At 43.7% G+C, this 26,398-nt stretch overlaps 1 protein-coding gene across 2 annotated transcripts in view; it reads right to left on the bottom strand.

Annotated features, from left to right (window-relative positions):
- Positions 1 to 25,674, bottom strand: part of FLRT2 (fibronectin leucine rich transmembrane protein 2) — a 105,300-nt gene extending 79,626 nt beyond the window's left edge. The window contains exon 1 of one of the 2 annotated variants that reach the window (XM_060295141.1): positions 25,297 to 25,674. The gene's annotated coding sequence lies outside the window, so the exon portion shown is untranslated. Of the gene's footprint in view, positions 1 to 21,859; positions 21,960 to 25,296 lie in introns of those variants that run through there. The other variant, XM_060295142.1, reaches the window with a different exon arrangement.
- Between the last annotated feature and the right edge of the window lie 724 nt (positions 25,675 to 26,398).

The following is a 26,398-nucleotide window of genomic DNA, read 5'->3' as shown; positions in this document are numbered from 1 at the left end:
GATCTATACCCAGTGGGTGAGGGCATGGGAAGCTGATGTGGTACCAAGCACCACCTCTGACTGCAGGACAGCAAACCACCTTCAGGGAAAAAGGACCTCAGAATCAGACCTTAGCAGCATCCAGTAGTGATGTAGAATTGTTCTCTTAACTGGGCCGAGTCGACTGAAATTCATAGCAGCACCTCTCTATTTTTAAATTCAGAAAAGAATGGCAAACATAACCATTCCTCAGATAAGTTAAACACCACACTCATTCACAATCCTAATTGTTTGGTCAAAGTTAATGAATTAAATTTTACAAATAATGGATCAAGTAGAAATATCACAATTTTAAGAGGGAAAGAGTCTCGGCCCGATTAGGTGAGTTGAATTCATTGTCAGCTCTAACTAGAACGTCAGGATTCAGTTAAGGAAAAGGGTGGGAGGATTCAAAATAGATATTCAAACCACATAGACGTGGTCTGATAAAACCGCAGAGTCATCTGTATGCCACTTGCAAGCTTTGAAAAAAAAATGAAAATGTAATACATCCTGAACTGTATTTCTTAGGTACACTAATATATCAGGAAATGAAGCACATAATACTTCCACTCTGCAGGAAAGGCGTCTGCACCCTGTGATCGCTCACTGACAAATGTTTATCTTCTACAATGTCTTTTTTGCAAGATGACAGTTTAAATCCTGTAGGAAGAACACTAAACTAGCACTTAGAACTTCCTTGTATTTGGGACTTCAATATGTACTTGTTGATCGCTGGCTCAAACATGAATCTTTTTTTACCTAAAAATATGTGGTGTCTTGTAGAGGGTAATGAAGCCCTCTAATAAGTTCAGCTCTTTAAAAAAGAAAAATATAAAATATTTCCCCCTTTCTTCTACATGAGAATGAAAACTAGAAAGGAGGCTTGGCTTTCTGTTACTGATGAGATTTTCCTTTCAACTGAAACCCTCAAAATCACATTTGAAAATATCTGCCCTACCTTATAAGCTGATGAATATAAAACTGAATCTATGCTGTTTTCTGGATAACTGTGTCAAGCACATAGGCAGAGCTGTGTTTTAATGTACTCCAAAGGTCCTCTGTTATGCCGTGTCTTCAGTAGGACAAAAAGACTCTATACTTTTCCAAAATTACAATGCAGAACCACCACCAAAACTTATCTCAGGGCTTCCCTGGTAGCACAGTGGTTGAGAATCTGCCTGCCAATGCAGGGGACACGGGTTCGAGCCCTGGTCTGGGAGGATCCCACATGCCGCGGAGCAACTAGGCCCGTGAGCCACAACTACTGAGCCTGCGCGTCTGGAGCCTGTGCCCCGCAACAAGAGAGGCCGCGATAGTTAGAGGCCCGCGCACCACGATGAAGAGCGGCCCCCGCTTGCCACAACTAGAGAAAGCCCTCGCACAGAAACGAAGACCCAACACAGCAAAAATTAATTAATTAATTAATAAACTCCTACCCCCAACATCTTCTTTAAAAAAAAAACTTACACTCATCTACATAGGTAACGTGAGGTCATCTTTCTTTTTTTTAATTAATTAATTAGGATGCGTCAGGTCTTGGTTGCAGCATGCGGGATCTTCGTTGAGGCCTGCGGGATCTTTTGTTACGATGAATGGGCTCTTCGTTGCGGCACGTGGGCTTCTCTCTAGTTGTGGCGCGCAGGCTCTAGAGTGCAGGGGCTCAGTAGCCGTGGCATGCGGGCTTAGCTGCCCCGTGGCATGTGGGACCTTAGTTCCCCGACCAGGGATCAAACCTGCATCCCCTGTATTGGAAGGTGGATTCTTAACCACTGGACCACCAAGGAAGTCCTGAAATCATCTTTCTTTTTACCTTCTCCCTCAATCTTTCCTTCCGTCCCCCTCCCTTCTCTCACTCCTTTCCACCACAAATATTCGTTGAAACCCTACTATACCCCTGGAATCTGAGGATAAAAGTGTAATTCAGACAGCCATCATCCCAAGGGGTTCAACAAGGTGAAAGGACCCTTAGATGGTCCCACTGAGGGAGAGGAAGAGAAAGCAAGTGGATCATTGGGGCAAGTGTTTAAAAGTCGGCCACTACAATATACCCTGTCTACATCCTTAAAAAGATTGTATCATCACATCTCATCCTGATTTTATGTTTTGTGGCCAATAAACCTTTATCACTGCAATATCCACTGCATCCTTTTGCTCTGTCTCAATGCTGCAAAGGAGAACAGGTGTGCATTTCATAACAAAGACCAATGCAGATACCTGTAAAATCTTACTTGAATCAAAAGAAAAGAGCTAACAGGTGGAAGGTGGCTGCTCTCTCAGTGTCCCCTGCCTTATTCACTATCTATTGTGTCTGAAAGTATTTAATTTACAAAAAATCCCCTAGTTAAAATTTAATGTGGGAGTCCTAGCCTGAGCACTGCATCCAGAAATGCCATTCCTCCACAGTCTTCTAAATCTAGACCTAGAGGTTAGGCTGGTAAAATTTTCAGAGAAATAATGCAGTGGCAGAAGCATCAGATACATGAGCAACAAGATTCATTAGTTACAGCAGTGCAGGTCTCTTGGAAGGATTTCTGGAATCATTTCTTCACATCAAAGGTTTCACGATCAGCCTTCTAAATTGCTCCATAAACCGAAAGGTCTCCGTGTCTTACCTGTCTACACCAGGAAATTCCATGCTGTGGCAGAATCATCAACAGTATCTTCATGAAACACTGGCTGAGCTCCTAGAGGGAACGAGAGGGACCACACCTCTCACAGAAGAGGCCTGTGGGATGTTCTTCTGTGATCATCTGCCCTTGGTAGCTTCGAAGGGCATGACTTGGGCTGTTGGGTCAGTAATACAGGGACACATCAACGTCTATTTCTTTTCCAAAACATCAGTGATGCTTGTCTTACCTTTTTTTGAATAAGCCACGTTGGAAGACTTGTTAATATTTATTGAGCACAAAACTGTACCAGATACTATGCTAAATGCTCGGCATGCATTTAATCCTCACGGCAACTTGTTTTTTTAAAAATAAAAACGTATTTAATAGAATTCCAAATTTGGAAAAACATATGGCAATAATAATAGTGATGATCATTACCAGTATTTGGCATTATATATGATTTATATTTTCCTTTCTATAATTCTTAAGTGTTTAGTTTGTTTTCTAGTTATTGGATGTTGCCACTGCTTTATCAATTTCTTTTTCTTTGGCATCTTTCTGCTTTACTGTTGTTGTTGATGGTGGAGTTTTTGTTGTTGTTTATTTGTTTGCTTTGTTTAATTTCTCTTTGTGTGGTATAATTTTCCATTCTTTTATTTTAGAACTTCAGGTATAGTTTTTTAATAGGGGTGAGATGTCTCTTATAAATAGCATAATACCCATTTATTTCCTTTATCAAATCTGAGAATCTCTAACGTGTGAATTAAATCTACTCACATTTACTTTGATTACTTATATATTTATTTTCATTTTTTTATTAACATGATTTTTCTTTGGTTTATATTTGGTTTGGGGGTTTTGTTTTTTTTTTTCTTTTTTTAAAATTTATTTTATTGAAATATAGTTGATTTACAATGTTCTGTTAATTTCTGCTGTGCAGCTAAGTGATTCAGTTATACATACATTCTTTTTCATATTCTTTTCCATTATGGTTTATCACAGGATATTGAATATTGTTCCCTGTGCTATACAGTATGAGCTTGTTGTTTATCCTCAACTTTTTAAAGGTTTTAGTTTTGCTGTCCCCGCTGCACAGATGAGAAAGGTGAGGCTTATAGAGATTAAGTACCTTGCCAGGGTGCCAGAGCTGTGAAGTAGTGAAGGCAGCTACAAGCCCAAGCAGACAAGATCCAGAGCCTAGCTTCTAACCACTACTGCTGGCTCCCTAGATTCTGAGAATTAAAGAATTACTGGAGGGCTTCCCTGGTGGCGTAGTGGTTGAGAGTCCGCCTGCCGATGCAGGGGACACGGGTGCGTGCCCTGGTCCGGGAGGATCCCACATGCCGCAGAGCAGCTGGGCCCGTGAGCCACGACCGCTGAGCCTGCGCGTCTGGAGCCTGTGCTCCGCAACGGGAGAGGCCACAACAGTGAGAGGCCCGCGTGCCGCAAAAACAAAAACAAAAAGAAAAAGAATTACTGGAACTGTCCAGTCTTAAACAAATGAAGAAACTGAGGCTCAAGACAGTTGAGAAATTTGACAGAAATCAAAGATTTTTTTTTAGAGACAGCACAAAAGTAGAATTCAGAACATCTGCCCACTAGCCTATTGCTCTTTTGATGATCCCACACTGCTTGTCCAGTCCAGCTCATGGCACCAATTGTTGATAAGATGACTATTTGATACATAGCTATACAAAACAGAAATGGACATGACCTTCCCCATTTCATCTTCCTCTCTGGGAATCTTTGAGACAGTGATAATTGTACATAGCCCACCTACTACAGGAGACAGGAAAGTAAAATGATATAACTAAACTGAAAGCTTTAAGAAATAAAAGAAATAGGAATTACAAAAATGGAAAGGATTACGAAAAACAGTTCCCATCTTCATGTTTCCATTTCATGCTATGCTTTCTCTCCGGCAATAATTAAATTAAATCTTTAGTTATCCCATTAGGATCCACTGCAATCCTAAATAAAATGAATCTTTTAGGGATTTCAAGGCAGAACATACATATAAATCCATCCATGCATGCACTCATCCATCCATTCTTTCAAGAACTTAAGATACAGTGGTAGTTAGCCAAACACACCGAAAACTAACAATATGCTAAGATCCTACTAGGCATAATATTTTGCATAGTTTATTTCACTTAATCTTTATAAGAACTCTCTAAAATATTAATGTCTTCATTTTATACAAGAAGTTGAGATAAAATTTATAATTTGCCCAAAGTGTCACAGTTAGGTAGTAATAAGAGCTGGTATTCAAACTCAGGCCCACCTAATTCTAACACTGAACAACCATGCTGTCCTTGACATTCCCTCTACCTGGAGTCATGTTTGGATGTGCCGATGACCACAAAGTACTATCCCTCCCAACCCCTCCCATTAAACAGGACAAGCAGAGGTGACACGGGAGCACCTATTGCTATCACTTGGGCTCTAGAGAGTTAAATCATAGAGTGATATGAAAGAAAACAACAAACACTGCACTTTTTAATGAATTCTCAATTACTCTCCATTGGAGAAAGCTAAGAGCTACTGTAGGCAGAAAAGGAGATTCTAGAAGGTTATCTCTACCAGCGGCATGTCCGTGCTCCTCTTAAGCTTCCAGTCTACCTCCATTTCCTAATTTTTCCAAACAATCCCATTCCTTATATCACTTCAATTATGGCCTAATGGTCCTGTTCAGCACATTTCACAGATACCAACTAGCACTCCTCCATCAGCAACGTGCTCTAAATCTTGAAGAGCAAAAGAAATACGGGACTTGAAGTTGCAATCCTTTCATCTTCTTGTTAGGAGTTCTGGTAAAAAGGTGGAGTCACAATCACAGCCAAGCTACCATTAAGTGAAATTAGAGATTTCTCTCGACATTCCATTATTTACAAGTCTCTCTGTCACTTAAGGACAAATAATCATCTGAATACTCATTTCTTCAGGAATCTATTTGCTATATATTTGCATAGAAATCCCATTAATTGATCTAGAAATAAAGAATCACGAAACGAGAGTGGGCAGTGACAAGCCAGCTTGTTTGCACGCCTGTCATCGGAGACCAAATTTAAGCTAAACCGTCAGGATAATTACTTATGTTATCTGAAAAATCTCTAATGAAGGAAATACTACAATTCTCCCATGAGATCCCTTCCAAACTTCCAAAGTATTTTATACAAGAAGATCAAGATTTCCACACAAAGAAAAATACAATCAAGGATAAGCTCTAATATTGGTTTTTAAGGGTAAAAAAAAAAGTCATGTTGTACAGATCCTTCTTTATCTGCTAACGTGTTTTCAGACTGCAGACAAGCCTTTAAACTGAAATCTAAGTGAAGCTGAAACAACATTGACTTTTTACCAGAAAATAAGTCTATGAACATAATTTCTCATGGCTGTGGGGTTTTGATATGAAAAACACCTTCATAACTCTGGATGACACTAATATTATGCTGAAAAAGAAAACATATTCATTAGCCAATTATAATCACATTGGTCATTCGTGTTAAATGAAATGTGCCTCACAAACCCATCATATTTTCCACAATGTGGTCCACAATAAAATTATTTACTAGATTTGCCTGTTTTGCTTCCCTCTTTGTAATAGCTTTCATTTTGCTGTTTACCTGTTTCCTAACAGACATTCCCTAGGGTTCTTGAAGAGTTAATGTTCATTCTTAGAAGCTCTTACTTGAGAATTTCACCTAGTGGAAACACTCACTGCATCGTCCCCACAGAATATATTATGAGTGTTGCCATTTTCATGTTTATAGCGACAAGCTAAAATTTAGTAGAAAAATTCTTTTTTTGCCTGTTGATAAGCCAGACTCCTCGGCGGGCAGTTGTTTTTAAGAGCTCTCTCTTTGAGTAATTCCTTTCTAATAATCCATGATACCCACTGTTTTTGAGGCGATAAGACTCCTGGAGAGATTTCTTTTTTTCGCAGAAGCAAAGTGTTTTTAAGAGTTCTTCAGCAGTGAGTGTCCTAATTGAGACAGAGTGATAACTATTTCTTAAGATATCATTTCCTCTTCTGGACCCCAGACATAAATACTGTTATGGAGAAATTGGGCAAGAGGCAGTGTTGCCCCACAGAAAGATCCTTCAGGGAAACAGTGACATAGTATTACAGAACTGCCTTATCTATGCAGGAAAAAAAAAGCCATTTATAAACCACAGCACTCATATTATTCCAAGTTGGAGTGCAAAAGGAAGGAGAGCTAAGGCTTACTAGTACTTGATGTGTGTCAGGCATCACCTAATCTATTTCTCACAGTGATCCTGTGAGATGCATATTATTTTTCCTCCATTTAAAAATGGAGGAAGTAGACCCAAGACGAAGAAACACACTCAAGTTACCCTAGGTGGTTGCGGCAGAACCAGATTCAAAGCCATCCACGTGAATGCAAACTCCATGGCCTTCCCACTACAACCACCCTCTGTCGTTATGCAGCTCCCTTTTTGAAAGAATACAATTATGGAGATAATAAAAAGCATGTGATTGTTGCATTTTTCAAAACATCCAGATGTCTTCAAAGATTCCAGTAAGCTGCAGTCTGTGGTTCTGCAATACTGCAAGCATCTCTTTCAGTATAAACCACCACACCACTAATTTTGGCTATCCAGCCTCAGTTATAAGAATCCAGCTCAACATAATCAAGTCTAATGCCTCTGATTATTTCTATTTGCTCTTGCTTACAGGTCTGGAAAGACTACAGATTTTACAAATACCAACAGAGGGCTCATGGTGCTGTTGGAATGTTCTACCTTCCTGTTTTCAAAGCAAGAGTGCACTGCTTTGACAAAGTGTTCCACGGAGGGAACAAGGGAAGCTTCTATTAGATAACTTTGAAATTCAAATGCATGAGTTATTTCTGCAAACTTGTGTTAATATGAATTTTCTCAGTACTGAAAATTATGGGAAGTAGTATATGTTGATGGAGATAGAGACTTGTGCTATAAGTTTCAGAGGTAGGTTGGAGTCAGATACCTGAGTATCTGGTATGGATGGATACCAGATAGAGTATCCTCAAACATTTACTGGGCATGGCCTTCTCCCTAAAGGAGCTCACAGACAGTGGACACAAAGCACCAGGTAAAATTTTACACCACAATGAGACTATTATAAAGATAAAAGTGAGGACTCACCCTACATTTAGTTCAGAAGAGAAGATTAACTTTCTTTGGGAAGATGAAGGAAAGGCACAGAAAGAATGGCCTTGAGTGTCAAGCTTAAAAGTTTAGCCTTGGGCTTCCCTGGTGGCGCAATGGTTGAGAGTCCTCCGATGCAGGGAACACGGGTTCGTGCCCCAGTCTGGGAAGATCCCACATGCTGCGGAGCGGCTGGGCCCGTAAGCCATGGCCACTGAGCCTGCGCATCCGGAGCCTGTGCTCCGCAACGGGAGAGGCCACAACAGTGAGAGGCCCGCGTACTACAAAAAAAAAAAAAAAAAAGTTTAGCCTTGACTCTGTGAATAATGGAAAGCAGTAGGATCCGCCTGAAAATGAGGAAGAACAGCTGTGGTGTGCAAGTCAGGGGAGGAAAGACATACCTGGGTTTAACTGCAATGCAGCCAAAGTGAAAGGGCAAGGAGGACAGAATTTTTGAAAGATGCGTAAAACTAGTGACAGAACAGTTGAAAGGGAGTAATTAAAGATGACTCAAAGCAGTGGTTCTAGACAGCGGATCTTGTTTAATAAAGACATATGAATTAAACAGAGTGAGACTTTGTTTAAAATGACATACCGACATTGAATTCCAACAAAATCCAAGTGAGTCCACCACTCCTAGTGGAGAGGGAAGAGTGACCCTGGGTCGCAGGCTGATCCTTTATAGGTCTGTGCATGGTCCAAAGAGACCAGGCAGCCATTTCCAGCAAGACTGACACTGGTCTGTTTCAGTTTCTTCCACGTGGTCTGATCACTTCTCAGCTGCAAACTGCAGAGAGCAAATGCTTTGGTTCAATTTAGCTCCTCAAACACTTGTTGGGCAAGGCCTTCACCTTAAGTGAGCTCACAGATAGTGGACACAAAGCATTAGGTAAAATTTCTGCCATAGACAGAAATAACACAGAATTCACCGGAGGGCCAACAGAGCTGGTGTTTGCATGTGGCCCTGGAGCTGGGGAGCCGCTTATCAAACTGCTACCACACGTGGGCAGAGTGTGCTTTCGTACACCACCCCATCCACGAGCCCATCTAAACTGACCCAACTCAGAAATCATCTTATGCCACCCCATCCACAGAAGTCTCATGACAGATGATGGGCATGTGGTGACAAAAGAACATAGAAACAACAGCAGCCATGGTCTAGTTGCCTACAGGGAAATGAAAGAATTAAGCGATGGATCACTTAATTTAGACAGAATTAAGAATATTTATACAGAACTAGGAAGGACAAATAATTGCAAATTCATAAAATGCAACGAGAATACATGCAGAGATGAGGGCATCAGCAGAAAGGGTGAGAAAAGAGGGATGGTCAAAAATCAAATTCAACTGGGGACGACTTGTAAGCACAGGGCTTATGTTCAAATTATCAACATGCAACAGCATTTCCCAGACCATCTCTGGGTCATTTTTTCACCTAACAGGGTCTACCACCTGAGCAATCATATAGAGTTAGAAAAGGAGAGGATCTGATCTATTTATAGCACAGTCAATTCTCAGTCATTTCCAGGCTCTCTCAGAAACCTCTCACTCTATGTTATTATCTGCCCTTTGGCCATTCCATTATCCATTATCACCTCCACAGGGAAAAAGAGGTGCATCTCAAATCAGTCCATCTAACTATTTATTAGTAGTACTGGTAAAAGGGTAAAGACAAGAAACGGAGAGTCTTCTCTCCGATAACCGACTCCTTAATCACTAGGTACTTACCACAGGCTTTCATTAGTACTGAAAACATGCTAGAAGTTGTCATACTTTATTTTCTAATTAATGACTCTTCTCTCTTCCCATTTTATAGAAATGCATGGACAGACCCAAGAACTGCTTTCACTCAAAAATGGCAAATAGCAAATAATTACTTCTTAGATATTTACCTATTAAAAAGTCAAATATGGAAATCTGGACCACATGCTGCCTAGTGGAGGATGAGCAATCATCCCAGAATTTGATTTTAAGGCATGGAAAAATAAAGTTAGAGTGGATTTTGGAAATCACCTAGTGCTCACCTATCTTATAAAACTAATTAACTGCAGTTACAAAATAAGATAAGCAATCTGACGCAATTTGCTCTACTTCAGTTTCCCTGTGTGTAAACTGGGGTTATTAGCAGTATTTCTAAACAGAACCTCTTATACAAGGTTTTTGTGAATATTTAAACATGATAATATTCATGAACTGCATAAGCGGCATCCTAAATGAATTGCATAATCAATACAATTACCGCTGTTAATTATTATTACTACTACTATTATTATTATTATTAATCCCCCTATTAATCCCCCTATTAATTATTATTATTACTACTATATTATTATTATTATTAATCCCCCCCCTATTAATCACATGAGAATGTGACCTTACTGATACCCAGCATGATTCAAGAATCAGGAAAGCATATTGTTTCTAAACAGCCCCATAAATTAACCCTGTAAGATCCTTGGGGGGCGCTGTGATTAGCCCCTAGAACTCAAGCAGGGTGCTTTATCAAAAGTCATCTCAGGTCATCCATGGGTCGCCTATTGGCATGGAAAATGTTGCCAGTATATAGACAGCCCAGAGGGGACCAAGGGTTAAGGTGTGCGTATATCAAAATGTGCTCTGCTATCTTCTACTCTTTTAGCCACTGAAAATTTTGCTTAAAAAGGGGGAGGAGGGACCAGAGTGTGTTTATGTGTGCATACACCACCCCCACCTGCAAACAAGTCCTCTCTGTCTATCAATCGATAGCCTACCATAAAAGCAGCAGGGTGTTAGAATTGTCTCTTGGCCAACAAGAAGGACTTGAAGTCCAACTTCTGTCGCTACCGTGATCACATTAAACCATGCAAGTTTAGAATGTGTTGCAACTTTTGCATGGGCTTTGCTGCATTCAATGTGCAAATCCTGAGGACTAGGGTGGATCCTGCTTTGTGGAGACAGAGTGACTAAGGATCTATGATTCCTAGTCTTCCTTTATCCTCTTTGGAGGGCCCTCATTCCTCAGATATTGCCATCAGGAAATAATGTGCCTAAGATCTAATAAACAAAACAAAAAGGAAGAGCAACAACATGAAAAAGAGAGCAAATGCACAACAGTCACAAGTTCTTTGCTTTGCTCTCTTTAATTCTGTCTGGAAAGAGACACAAAGTTAACACGATAAGTTAAATTTCTCATTTTATGGAAACCACATCTGCATGAACATCTACTTAACTGATGGTTTTACTCGGTGCCAAGAGAGATACTTCATCAAGCAAAATTATTCCTTCTTTAAACAGATCTTCGAGTGTGGCATTTGAAATTGCCTCACGTGAGGTTTGGAGAGCTTGATGCTGATCAGGGTTGGGTTAACCAAAAGGCTTTTGCCTGACAAACCTTCTTACAGTAAGGCAGAATGGTGGTGGTTGTATTTTTTCCCCACTGAGCCACCAATCTACAGGCATGGAAAACACTTCTGAGGAAGCAGCCCCTATCACTAGATTATGAATCTTCTTGTTTTCCAGAATTGTCCAGTACAATTATATACTTATTCACTCAATTACATTTGTGCAGAACCTGGGGCATTAAGCACTATTGTTAGTACCAGGGAGATGGGATGAATGAGCCAAGGTTTTTGGGTCTACTGGGAGAGACAGACACATGAACAGACACGCTACAATACAACACCAACAGGGAACTAATAAAGTGACAAAGAAAATGCTCTAGAAGCCCAGAGAAAGTAATGACTAATTTTGACTGGGAGGGAATGTGTCATTCCTGTGTGTCTTACAGGAAAAGAGTTTGCCAAATGGAGAATGAGCAAGTAATATTCTATGTAAAGGGTAAATGGCATGGGGAAGGCTAACTGTCAAGAGGCCTTACCATCTTTGGAGCATGGGTGCTGGGGATGGGTGCTGGAGAATGAGGTCTCAGTGACGCTTGGGACCCAGATTGTCATGGATCTCATGTGTCATGATAACAAGTTTGGATGGGCTTTATCCATGGGGACAGGAAATTACTAGTCACAGGACTAGTAATGCAATGTGATTTGCTTTCTTAGGGGATTAACTCTGGGGACACCAAGAATGGTACAGACAGATGGTGGAGAAACCACACAGGAGACTGTGGCTACCAAGAGTGAAACCAGCCCTGACATCTGGTCCCTCAGAAGGTTCCCCTAGAAGAGTTGGGTTAAATGGAGCAATATTTCCTATGTGGCAAAATATATGGGAAAAATACTTTCAGAAATTCACAAGTTACTCTAAACCAGACAACTATAAAACCACTGAGTCTCTGGGTTGGAAAAAATTCTAAAAATTATCAGTGAGTGATCTCCAATCCCAGGAACTTTTGAACATCCACATTCCCAGGCTTCATCACAGACTTAAAATATTGGGGTCTCCAGGCCTCAGGCCCAGAAACATGGATTTTTTAACCCGCTCCTCCAGTTTTTTAACCAGTTCATTCAGATAAATGAGTCTAGTTTGGAAAAGGGCAACTCTAGGTCAATCCATTAGATTTCCTGGGGAGGAGGGACGAGGTCTTCTTTGAAAGAGTATCCCAAGTGCTCAGAACAAAACTTAGCATGGTGCCTGGCACATGGTAAAAAATCAACCTTTGTCAAATCCCCAGTTACAAGCTTGTGACTTGAATGGATGTCTGTCTTGCATTCCTTTGGGACTCAGAGATTATGAGAATTGAGCTTTAAATTCCATTGCTGTCAGCACTATTTGACTGGTTCCTTACCTATTTGGGTAAAAAAAAAAAAATTTTAAACCATTTCCCAAAGAATTTTAATCTCTCTTACATGTTCTAAAGAAGCAAAACAAGGTCTTATTGTTTTATGTTGGGGGAATGTTGGTTCTAAAGCTACTTACTAAGAAGTGAAGAGCTTGCAGAATACACTCTAGTGCCTGCTTCTCTTCTCCAATGTGACTGATTGTATGTATATGTGTTGCATATATATGATGTGATTTTAACAGGAAAACCTCTGTGTTTCCAAACTTGGAAGCTGGGGGTTCCTAACATCTTCTTAAATATAACCTTCCCACAACAATTTATAGATTCATAGTACTAAGAAAAAAGAACCAAGTCTCAACTGTTCAATAGAATGCAAAAATTATACTATATATACATGTAATCATAATGAAATGGAAAATAACCCCAGCATTGTGTATTTGACCAGTGCCTTTGAGTGCTGTTCAGGAGTGTCTCACACAGAAGCAGTAAGAAGCTCTTCTACTTAAATTAATTGAAAATGGCTTTCTGAAAGAAATTCTTCCACACGGAAATGATAACCCAAGAGCATCATTCTGATTCGAGCATCTACCATTACACAAGCAAGGTATAATCATTCTGTAAGCACAGAATAAGCATTATATAAACAGAGCAATGATTTACATGTTAATCTTCTACAATAAAATATCTTCTTGACTCTGCCAAGAGTCATGTGCGAGATGGATTGTGTGAAGCAAGTGTTTAAAATGAATTCTGATAAAAAAATCTCCGTAGACTGGCAGAGGCATCATAACCTCGGCTCACTGTGTCCAGGGTCACAGTCTAGATATGGGGCTTGTTGCAAGCTGCAGGTACTGTCACCCTGGAAGGGGGTATGGAGGTGAATGGGGGGCGGGGTGCCAAAGGCTATGCTTTCAATGACCAAAAACATTGCAAGTCAGGCAGGACTCAGCTGACACCACCTTCTGATTCCCCAAACTGAGGTCTCTTTTCTGCCCTCTGTCCCTTCCCTCTGTGCCCTCTCACACCATCAGCCCACACTGTATCCCACTAGCCATAAGCCCATTCTGCCACTATGTGGAGAGCGCTTTCCTTTGCTGTCCCCTCATGCTCTGTTACGTGCATAAATAACGAAAGTGTCTTTTGCAGAAGCTGTATCCTGTTAATGAACAGGTTCAAAGGGTCAAAAGCCTTCTTCGGGATTCCAGGGCAATGCAGAGGTATGTGTAGAGGGGGCGAGTAACATAATGGAATCATTATCATTTCAGAGAGAGAAGGATCTGCGGTCAGCATTTATTAAGCTTCTACTGTGTGCCAGACAGGCAGATATTTTACATAATTATCTCAATCCTCAGAAGAACAGCTCTATGACTAGAAAGAATTTCCTTTCATTTTTCCACTTGAGGAGACAAAGACTAAAAGATATATCTATTTTTTAATTATTTATTTATTTTTGGCTGTGTTGGGTCTTCATTTCTGTGCGAGGGCTTTCTCTAGTTGCGGCAAGCGGGGGCCACTCTTCATCACGGTGTGCGGGCCTCTCACTATCGTGGCCTCTCTTGTTGCAGAGCACAGGCTCCAGACGCACAGGTTCAGCAGTTGCGGCTCACAGGCCCAGTTGCTCTGCGGCACGTGGTATCTTCCCAGACCAGGGCTCGAACCTGTGTCCCCTGCATTGGCAGGCAGATTCTCAACCACTGCGCCACCAGGGAAGCCCTAAAAGATATTTTTAAGGTGTGCCCAATTTACATAATTAACAAGGGACAAAGGCAGCATTAGAACCTGAGACTCTCTCTCCAAATGTAAAGCTCTTTTCATTAATACTCTGTGCTCCTGGCACTGTCTTCAATCATGGATGAAACTGCCATGCAGATAGGTTTTATGTCTTCCTCTCCCCTCACCAGCCTGGGTTGCCTCTGTGGAGGGATCCTGCATTACCAATGTTTGCCTCTCCAGTCTTACCCCATGCCTGGTGCATGGTAAGTGGCAAAAATAATCTCCTGAGTGTATGAAAAAGCTTTCTTCATCGTCGGATGTATACCTTCTGCCTCTACAAGAATAATATCTCCTCATAAGTACCACGCCATTCACACAAAAGTATAGTCCCTTGTTACAATGTGTGTGTTTATCTATTTAGGGTTTCCCTAGGACCTATTTGGAAGTGAAAATCTCCAACCAAAAATAAGTTAGGTTATCTCATTGTTCTATTATAGTATGGACATCTGGGCTAAATTAGCACCACCTAGCATAAGGGCAAAGTAGTACTCCCATCCCGTAGTATCTAAGACTTAGATTTGTCTGTGCATTTCAAAGACGCACACAAACGTATACTACCTCCCCCATATGTACCCACAGGTTCTTCTCATGTTGTTAGCAGAACTCTTCAGAGTAGCAGCAAACATTCTTTCTTCAAATATTATATCATTTGGCACTGCCAGAACAAAAGGTATTCAGACTAATTTTTTCAAACTATGAAAATGATTTGTCATATAAAAATATAGTTCCGTGGCCAGGTCCTTTACAAGGTACTACTAAAATGCTAATCAACTTAAAAAAGAATAAAGCAAGCGTCAGAGCTCTGGCAAATAGAAAATCCAGAACTAAAAAGAACACTGTCCAGATCCAGAACACAGATCCAGACTGTCATACATTCAAATCACTGATAGGAACATTCTCTTCTGATCAAGAATCATGACCTAATCATACGTTTTATAAATACACACTTCGCATATGTGTGTTTTCTGCAGGCTTCAATTAAATAACTTTAAAACAATTAAACCTTAACCTTTACAAAGGCCTACATGTAGACAAATCAGGGAAGTAAAATAAACATGCTCAACTCTTGGAACATTTAAAATTAAAAGTGTCTCCGATTTGACAATTATAAAAATACAACTGAACAAAATATGAAGGAATAAGTTGTGAAGAACTGTCCCACAAGGGCTTTGTGACACTCACAAGTCAAAATAAGGCCAAGCTTTGGAGACTGTGTTGTTTCTTAATAAATGAGGCCATTTATTGGTAATGGGCTCAGGAGGCTTCCAAACTACTGACAGTCTTTTGCACTGGCCTGCCTTATTTTGCAAAACAAAAGTCTGAAAAATCATCATATACTCTAGTAATGACTGTGTTTTTGCAAAAGGTTCATTTGGATGGCTAAAGTATAAAGCCATCATCCAAAAAGAAACAACCTTACTTCAGGGAATGTTGACGGTTCCTTCCCAAAAGATCCCCAGTGGAATCCATCTGTGATAAATTCATTTTCCAATGTCAAGCCAAGCTGTCAAGGAAGGAAAGTTTGGCCCTTGTGCCCAACTCACCACGGAAGAAGATCATGCACCATTAAGTGAAAGGAGGGAGTGATGTAGAGAACCACCAGACACTTTACTGGTTGGGTGGTATCCAGGACACTCACAAAAACAAAAGCTCCTGGAGAGCAGGGCACGCTGCCTTGGTTACCCTTCTATTTACCTAAAACGTAGAACTATCCTAGCACCTGACAGTCCTGCAGTGATAAATGTTATCAATCTGAATAATGCCTCTTTATGGGAATATAACACTGAATTATTATCAAGGTATTTTCACACACATTAATCTTATCTGACCCCATAACAACCCTGTTGAACTCTGTAGAGAGGAAATTAAGTCTCCAGAAGATGAAGTAATTTGTCCAAGGTCATCAGTGTAGAAAGGAGTGTGCTGACATGAGAATGCAGGTTTTCTTTCTATAAATACATCTTCTCTTCCCTCCAAAACAGCCTCCCTATTTCTCATTCCCCATCACAGTAAAAGTCCCAAATCACAAAGCCGACCTCATAAAATGACTCCCATCCTAACAGGCAAACATGCCTCTAGGATAATGGGGGAGAGACAGTGAAGTGTTATTTTAAAATCAAAATATTTACACAATCGCAAGATTTTTTAGAGTTTTAATTTAAGAAATTTAAGAAATTTAAGAAATCCAACTCTGATCATTTTAGGTGAGTTCGTAAAGAAGGAAACTTCTAAACTGTATCAGAGAATTCAGCATCTATGTAATTAAATGTAACGTTCATGATTTTGTACAAAGTCAAACGGTTTAAAGGAGGGCTCTGTGCAGCCTTAGGTAGCCTTCAACTTCCTTCTGGCTCCTATTACCCAATAAGAAGCCAGGAGAGTGGGGCTTTCTTAGACCAACTCACAGAAGAGGAAGTTGTGAGGAATAAATGAAATACTGTATGTGAGAACTGGAAAACATAACAGAGGAGGCGGGTGAATGATCAAGAGGAATATGTTTGAAAGTCAATGTCATCCCTCAGGGCCTAAACAGAATTTTCTGGAACCACTATGTCAAATGTTTATCCAATCTACTCCCTTAACCTACTCCAGCACCTCTTTATCTAATATCTATGAGGAACATTACAAGTTCCTGCATGATTCCCTTCTTCAAAATATTCGAGTCGAAGCTCTGGAGCAAAGTGGGAGAGAAAACTATCATAGAGGTTATTCTGACACTGGATTTTCATGAAAGTGACACCCACAGGCAGCTGGGGCTAAGAGTGACACCAGCACGTGGGCCTATTTCGGGACTGATATAAGTCTAATGTTTTCCATTCAGACCTGTGACCTCTGTTGACTTCAATGGACCATATATTTGTGAACTAATTTTAGGAGCCACTGTTCTTTCACTCCCTGTGGAAGGAAGTTTCAGTGTTCTGAGGCCTAATAGTATCGATGAACTTGGAGACCTGATATTTTTCGATGGGTTTAAATCCAAAAGCCCTCAGGTTCTTGAAAGGTTCAGCTGGAAGATTCTTTTATCTGTGTGTTGAAAGCTCTAATAAAGAGAACTGAAATACAGCACATGACCTGTGAACTGAGGGGAACAGAGGACTTTTTGCCAAGTTTCTCGCACATTCCCTTAAAAGCAAGCTGGGAAGAAAATGAGAAAGACTGCCCAGTTCTAATGAGCGCTGAACGGGTAAGAGCATCTGAGATTTATTTTGTGAATGCCTCAAAAAACGGCTGAGGTCTTCAACCACTAAACTGCCAGAAAAATGTGTGCCCTTATTGAGTATCCGCAGAACAATTGATCGGTATTTAAGAATCATGAATGTGGCCTTTTGACTTCCCAAATTATACAAGGATATTTTCTTTGACCTTCCCTATGACAGATCCGTAAATGACACTGCTTTGTTCGGACAGCACATGGTGCTGTTCGCTTCTGCAGAAACACATCCCACATTAAATTAAGTTAGAGGTGGTATTTGAAAAATAAATAAATAACAGAGTTCCAATTCACTGCAAATGGTACAGGAGGCCAGTAAGTAGGAAGCCTGCAAGAGAAGGACTTCTTTTAGAAAGATGTTTTACAGGACTTTTTCTGCATCATTAACTCCTCTGGAATCCTGAACATAACATGATGAATTTCCCGAGAAAAGTAGCTACTGTTTAATTTTGAATCACTTCAAAGAGCCACATTAGAAAGAATCAAAGAAAACCAAAAAGACCAGTAGATGCAAAATTCACCAAGGGGGAAAAAAAAAACCCATGAAGGTTCTAACAGATTTTGACCATGTACTGAAAATACTGCTGATTATTTTGCCAATACAGTGTTTTACTGTTCCATGCAACTGAAATAAGTCTCTGTATTCATTGGAACACAGGATATTTTTATTACAATATTTGTGTCATAATCCTTTAAAAAGAAACATATTTCAAACCTTGAAAAGAATCTCTGTCCTAAAATGGTCCTTGATGTTTACCTGTGTATGTTTTACTATAAACAGATATTTAATTGGAGGTCACATTGCTGAAAGGAGTAAAAAGGTACTGATAGCCTTACTCCTAGCCCCAACATGTAGTTTTAGAAGAAAAATATAACTTAAAAAAAAGCAAAGCAATTTGTGGAGGGTAGGGAAAAGTAAGAAAGTTGGGGTGTTATAATAGTTGCTTAAGTTTAGTAATAATAGTAATAATAATAATTGGTCTTTTTAAATGTCTCTGGCATAAAACCTGCCCAAGGGAAGAGAAAGCCTCTTAAAAATTCTATATTCCCAAATACCATGAGATCAAAAACCATCTGGAAAATGCCAGATAATGGTATCCGCACACTTAAGAAAGTCAGTAAACTTTGTCTTCAATTACCATTTAGGATAATCAACTCAAATGGAAATTTTGATTTGAAAATGCTCAGAAGACAAAGCTGGATTAGGAATCAGATTTTAAAAAGTCTCCTTAAAAGACCATCTGTTTATAGACACCCTTCTCACACCCCACCTCGCCTCGCCCTTGATCTGGACCATAAGTTCACAGCAGAAGCACAGCTGAACTTAAAAAGATATACATGCACTGCTACTGTGAAGTCTAGAGCCCACATGTATGTTCTGGGCTTGTCTCAAGTTTCCCTTGTTACATAAGCACTTCAGGGCCATAAAATTTAACTTACATCCAGCAGTATTGTGAGTCTCGAAACATTAGTCTACCTGACTGTACTATCCTTTTATTGGCAGTGGACAGCACTGGTGTTTTATTTATGTTGATCACTTTGTCAATGCTGTATGGAATAATCATTTAGTAGCCTATTAGCCTGTAACATTTTTATTACCGTTGTTAAATATCATTACCCATTCTGAACTCTGTATTAGAAATATCAAGTTCAAAAATCTAAATACTCAGAAAGAACTACAGAGCTGTTGGGTTCTCCCCCGCACACACACATAATCTGTCGACTCTGATGAGAAGAAAGAAAAACAATGAGTGCTCACTTCTCACAGACAGAGGTCACTAATGGCCTGAATTTGAATCACTGTGGCAGAAACCACAAAGTTAGTAATCTAGTGAAAAATGAACTTGAATTGAAATTAAAGATACCAAAAGATGGTTATCCAGAAAGGTCTAACCGGAATAGAAATAAAATTACATCACCTTGACCTTTTTCGAATCTTCTAAGTCGAGCAAAACCGAGAGCCACCCGGCACCCTTGCTGTTTTTTACCTTCAGACACTAGGGACCGCAGAAGTGGCAATTCTTCCTTGTAGAGTACAAAGCTGAAGGGTCAGATCAGATGATCACACTGGTTCTCTACAGAATAAGGCTTCTGCACTTGTACATACCTGAGCCTTTCTTGAAACCACAGCTTCAAACTGGGAAGATATAGGATTGCTTTTGGGAGATATGTCTAAATCCTAAATCAAACTCTCCAGCAGGCCAGAATATAAATGTAACGGGTATCAGAGGAGGTTCAAATTAGATCCAGGCGGTCAAAGTCAAACTCAAACTCGGATAAGAGCACATCATCTGAAACCTAGCATACAGGAAAAATCATGCCTGCTTTGGGAAACCCAAGGCAGCCCAGCATGGTGTCATTTGGGAATCTACTTCTTCTGTTAAAAGCATCCCCTGGAATTTCTAAAACTGCAATGAAACTACTGAAGTGTTAAGACACGGGCATTTTTTTAAAAAAACAGCATTCCTTCCATGCTAGGTTTGTAATAGGTCTGCTACAGTACAGCTAGCTCAAGTCTTTTTACAATTTCTTGTACCTACTGCCAGAGGCATGGACTAATGTTTGAAATTTCATCTTCCAGCCTCCTCCAGTCACAGATATTTGCAGCTCAACATGACAGTATGGTGTTGCACTGTCACCTGTGATTATTAAAAATCCATAAATGGTTTTGAGGTTTCTGGTGAGGCGAGGAAGAAAAGTTGTATTTCGCGGACTAGTGACACTGTGGGAAAATAAGCAACTTTTCATGCTATGCATGAAAGATTGATTACCCAAAGATTGATTTTCATCTAACATGGTGGCCTGCCGATCTTATGTATCTGGTGCATGTTGCTCAGTGATTAAAAAAAAAAAAAAAAAAAAGTCCAGTTCTAACACTTCAGATACTGACCTAAAATTTTACATTCATACTGATTCATACTGCAACAACCAAATACATGCCTGGACAAATGCCAACCTGCATTCTATTTACCTCAAAATATTTGGGGGGATCCTTTCGTTGGAGATGTAATAAGGTCATACTGCTAAGTCCACAGACAATATCGGTCCCGATATGGAAGGTAGCCTTCATATTACCTTTTGCCTGGGAGAAGTTAGACATAATAAATTTAGCAATAAGCCTGTGAGCCAGTGGACATGCCCCAAAGCTCCCTGACCCTGGGTGATTAAAGAGTCTCCCAGCTGAGTGGGGAGCAATAGCTCCCATTTAGAAGATGCTTTGCACAGCAAATGCAGCATGTAAAGAAATCTAATCAGCACCTTGCACTCCTGCGCGAGCATTTACACGGATTTGTGCTTTGCATTTGATTAGCTTACTGTAAGCTTTACAAGAGATTTCCTGCACTAAAATTAATCAAAAGCTCTTGGAGACTGATTTCCATTTACGAGAGAAGGCACGATGAGTTTCCAGGTGAATAAATAATGATCATAATAAAGAAGACAGAGCAGCAAACGTTGAGCTGCTTCGAAACTCAAACTCGACTGGGGGAAAGGGGACGTCGGGGAGTTGAGGCTGACACCTTTTTGCTCTCGGAGTGAAACGCAGGAGCTATTTTATTAGCGTAAGAAAGGCTGCTGCCCAGGAAACGTGACTGTTTTCTCTCCGCTGCCCCCGCCTTAGTGCACAAACGCGACCACTCACTCCCCCCAAGCCCCGGTGCATCAGGCCACCGAGGAAAACCGGCCTCTCCGCAACACCACTAACCCCCTAAACACACTTGGCTGACGATCACTGCAAATTCACACCACCAATGGTTAACGTGTTTCATCTCACCCTTCAATCAAAATGTGACTTCGAAAGTTCCTATTTTATGAAGCCAGAGGTGAATGGAAGGAGGGAGGGAGGGCTCTTAGGATGTTAAAAAGGGGAAGGATAAATTTTCCCCTTTGCTTGAAATTTTCCCACTCCCTCCTCCCCCCATTTGCTTTCCTGCACCAGCTAAACTGGGTAGGCGAATGAGAGTGGGTTCGTATCATTTTTAAAAAGATACTAAATAAGGATGAGAGAGTGGGAGGGTGAAGGTGGAGTGAGTGAAATCTACGTATCATTTCTCTGGAATGAAGAATACTAAAAGCCACTGAATAAACATTCTAAATTTCCTCCGAGCTACAAGATGAGGCACCAGCTGGGGCCGAGGGCTCCCATCCATTCCCGGGCGAGATTCGTCTCCCTGCACAGCTGCCTACTCTGCGCAGAGAAGCGCCTCGATCCCGCTCTAACGTTCCAGTAGATCTCCCCGTGCTAGTTGCCCATTCCCGGGATCTTCAACTTCGCCTCCCTCTTACTTTCAGCCAGATCTGGCGAGCGTCTGGAAAGGCGCTAGGAGGAAGCAGGAGCCCAGCGGGCAGGCAGGGAAGGAGAGGGTTGGGGGTGTGCGTTACCTGCGAAGGTTCTGGAGGTCTCCTTCCAGCCCTGGTAGTAATCCCGCTCAGCGTCGCGTCCTCCCCCAGATCCAAACTTTTGCTCTTTCCTCCGGGTGGTGGCGGCGGCGACGGAGGCGGCTGCCGGAGCCCGGCCCTGTCGCCCGCAGCGTCGGGGCGCCGGGATGCGGAGGCCGGAGCCTCAGAGCGGCGCGCGCCTCCCCGCAGCCGGCCGGCGCCCGGGCGCCCCGCTCGCCTCGCTCGCTCTCGCCTTCCTCCCCTACGGAGCCGCGGCATCGTCTTCCCCCGTCCTCCAACACCTCCGCCTCCAGGGCTCGAGCATGCCACTTTCTCTCGGCTCCGGCCGCCGCGGCCCCCGCCTCCTCTTCTCCTCTGCCTCCCCCCTCTCTGCCTCGGCAGAGCCCACGAGTCCCGAAAGAAGGCGGGGGAGCCGGGAGGGCGGCGGAAAGCTGCCCAGCAGCGCCGGGGCTCCTCGGACACAGAGGACCCCGGGGGGCAGCCGGAGAGCCAGGCGGGTGCGCGCAACTCAGACGCCTGTGCGCCGACCGCGCGGAGCCCGGCGTGGGGCGCCGCACGGGGTGCGCGGGGGCGGCCGCGGGGCTCGCTCCGAGGGCTGCGCCGACCCGGCGTGGGTGCGGAGGCTGCTCCGACCTTACTGCCTCGTCGACCCAACCCGGCCCGGCTAATGTAGGCGCCGCGGCCCCCACCCCCACCCCCACCCCATCTGACACCCCCGGGAGGTGTTTACAGTAATGAAGGCGCGGGATCGCCTCCGCTGCTCCCGCACTCCTCCTCTGCCTCGGTCCCTCGCGCTCTGGCGCGCTCCCCTCCTCGAGTCCTCTTTCTCTCCCTCCCTCCCCTATTCCCTCCCTCTCGGAGCCCCTCCCACATTTCTGGTTTAAAGAATGCTTGGGAGGCGCGGCTGCAACTCAAAGCTTTCCAGGAGGCAAAGTCAGCCTCGGCTTTTAACCCTGTCCTCCCTGAAGAGAGTTGCAGCGCGAGCGCCGAAGCTAACAACGCGGATGCCACCCAGACCGCGTACGCCTTCCCCCCTCTCTCTCTACCCTGCACCCTCCCACCTCCAGCTCTGAAGGATAGTGCCACCATCTGAGCGCCAAAAGTTGATTTCCCCCTGCCCGCCCGGGGTTGTACTTCTAAACCAGAGGATCTATTACTTAGACACTGAGAAACGATCGAAACGTGACATTAGAGGGTAAAAATATATAACAAGTCTCTCAACCAAGATGGCGTAACTTCAAATGCAGGCAACCTTGGTGATTTGCCCCCCGCCCCATCACTGATCCCGGATCTTCTTAAATAACTCAATAGGGAAAATAATTCGAAGTTTCATATAATTATTTTAAGCCACCCATTTTCCTCCTTCACCCTGGCCGCTGGAAAGAGCGTTGTTCACTTGCCCCATCGATTACAACGAACAACCAAATTCAGCCTCAGAGATTTAGAAAACAGGTTTGACAGCGGGGGGAAAAAAAAAAAAAACGCTTGATTTGCATACAGGCTACGTTTCCACTTCGCAATCTTTTGCAAAGGTTAAAGAGTAATGCAAGGAGAACCAGGTGCACGTCTCTTTCTTGAAAAAGGAAAAAAAAAAAAAGCTTCTGGTTTTCTCCTCTCATTTCATTGCCGCTCCTCCTGCCTCCAGTAAATTGCTGTCATGTTTTAACAAGTCTGGAGAGAGGCTAAATCTGAACAGAAGAGGGAGAGCGAGTTCGCGCCAAGCGCCGGACTGCGCTGAGACGCGCCGTCGGTGGGGCCAGGCGAGAAGCAACAAGCGAGCTGGAAACTGGCTTAGGACCAACTCCCTAGGGATCCTCTCGGTTATCGCGGCAGAAGTGTTAGGTAGGGGCGGTGGCCACAACCAGCTCGGGATGAGTTCTCCGTCCTCAGTTCAAAGTCTGAGTCACTTGGCACCACTTTCCTAATTGTGTTTATTTCCTTCGCATCCCCGTTGTGTCTACCGCCTTCATGTTTTTTGAGCGCCTAAATCATGTTAAGCGGACTTGGAGAAACGCCTGATTTGCCTCTCAAACACAAACCACTCACGGATCCACCCAGACGCACGCCCGAGACGCACGCTGGCACACGCGCGCACACACGCCCCCGGGTCGTGCCCGCGGGTCGCTCCTCCTGTTGCATCCTGAGAAGGTGGCTAGGAAAATGCTTTGCCTTACAGATGCAAAGCCGCTCTTCTCCCCAAACTCAGTATGTGACTAATAAATATCGGGTGAGGGGAGAGGCTGAGGGAGTTAATTGAACCAGGACTGACAGTGAGGAGGTTCCAGGAGGAACCTTGCTGGGAGGTTCCAGGAGTAAAGCGCCAGGGACGGCAGCAACGGTGGCCTCTGCCTCCACCAGCAGCTGCCGCCTTCCGGAGCCCCAAGCGCTCCAGGAGTTTACCGGGCATCAAGTGTGGGTCCAGCCCGCCCCAGTCACCCTCTTTCCGGATACTTCCTTTCCCTGGTTAGTGCCCGCACCTCAACTAGCAATCTTGATCTTGGGCCTGATTACAAATGAGAAGCGACCGAGACAGCGCTGAAAGCGCGAGGACGAGCCCGGGACTGGTCTGCGTGGCGGAGGGATCTTTCCAGGCGGCTCCCACCCCTCCCTGGGACTCCGTGGCAGCTGGCGAGGCTCCACTCCCGCGCTCCTTGCTGTCGCCTCGCCCCTAAACCCAGTGTTGGGAGGCGTTATCCACCCCCTCACCGCGTCCCACGCACGCGGAGCCGGGAACGCAATCCCAGTTCAGCCTGGTGGGCTCCTCCCGCCTTCACCGTCACCACTGGTGCGCCTGCAAGACACGCAGGCCGGAGCTCAGTGCCAGGCCACTGAAGACCAGCAGGGCTGGAGAAAGACTTTGGAGAAAAGTAACCCCTTCCCCAACTCGAAGGAGAACGAACCAGCACCCTCCGCATCTTCTTAGCCACTAATGGATCCCCGATTGCAGGCAGGGGGCGGGCTGGTGGTTTTAGACGCAGCCGCTTGATAATAACGCCGGTGGCATTAACAGCAGATGGAGTGGGCGCAGGGGTGGGTGACTAGGGGATTGTTACTCTTGGAAGTTAGCATTCATTCTGGGGCAATGAGAGGTTGGATTCAGGCAAGCTTAGTGGATCTAGAAATCCCAATTTAGGATCGACGCTCCAGCTGGCTAGCTAATTTGCGTTTTGACCCAGAGCTCAGTTAGGAAACTCCTTAGAGGAGGTAGATTCGACCTGCAATTAGACTTCCCTTCCCTAAAATCAGGGGCGAGTTAAGCAGTCTGTTCTTTCTATGGATGAAAGATAAAGCCTAAAACATCCCACCCCAATGACCACCGCCAGCTGATTTATAATCCCCCTTAAGAAACCTCGTGGTTCTCGCTTAGCGGCAGCCAGGTCGGTTACTGGAAACTCCACCTGGCACCTCAGTCCCTTTACCTGGAGGCCGCGGCTTCTCTCAGTGGGCTCATCCGAATCCGACAGGGTCTGGGAGGTGGAAAGGCAAGAAGCTGGCTCGGCAGCAGCGGGGCTCCCGGGGCATGGTATTTTTTTAGGGGTCGCCGCCAAGGTCCCTCCTGCCCATCGTTGAGAACTGCCAACCTGCTCCCCGGGCTGGGTGGACACGGTGGCGGGCGCGGAGCTGCCGCCTCGCAGCTCCCTGATGCACGGGACCGAGGGTCAGAGACGCACCCAGGGCGGGAGGCGCGCAGCGCCTGGCTCGCAGACTGCGGCCACTGGTATTATCTCCGAGCCCCCGTTCCTCTTCGGTGACAGTGGAAGATGCCAAACTCGCAAGTGACGGCCACAGGTTTCGAACGTACAACTAACTACAAGGTACCCAGCCTGAGACTGTAAGCTGTTTTTCCCCTCCCCCGCCTCTCCCTCCTACCAGGGAGGGAACTAACTTAACCCTGTGTGCGCCCTACACTCCCCGGAGAAGCTGTAATCGACCAGGAAACCGCAGGCGGCGGTTCCCGGGGAAAGAGCTTTGTTCACGTGCGATTCTAGTGGGTGTGTTGCTGTCTGGGAGCACTCGCGTAGCAAGACGCCAGTGGCAGGTTTCCAGCGCCAGACTTCGGCATGGGAAGGAGCCCTAGCGTTTCATCCGGACCAGACCCAGCCCTCGGAATCTATTTTTTGCCCTCAGTTACCAGATTTATTACAGTTGCCAGCGAAGTTGGGTTTTATTCCTTTCCCCCCGACCACCCTCCGGACCCACGGATTACTTCCTTTCCTAGACGATGCTTTTGAAGTTGTGGGACTCTCTGCTCCTTCTACCTCTAGCTTTTAACTGTTTTGCGTGTGCGAGACGAATTGTTGAAGGCACCCACCCACTCACGCCAAATTTAAATGAAACCGCAAGGAAAGTTGCCTCCCAGTCACCCACCACCCAGTGTCTGCAAAAGCCAAATATAATAACCTTATATTCAAATAAGATTAAGAGAACGGAAGGTGGGGGGGTGGGAGGGAGGTGAGGGATTTTTGAGATGTAAATGGGGAAATAGGTGAGGGCTGGGGGGAGGGGGAGAGAGAGAAATCC

The sequence above is a fragment of the Globicephala melas genome, chromosome 2 (assembly GCF_963455315.2).
Source record: "Globicephala melas chromosome 2, mGloMel1.2, whole genome shotgun sequence".
NCBI lineage: Eukaryota > Metazoa > Chordata > Mammalia > Artiodactyla > Delphinidae > Globicephala > Globicephala melas.
The sequence above is the reverse complement of the archived record's forward strand: the minus strand, read 5'-3'. Positions and strand labels throughout refer to the sequence as shown.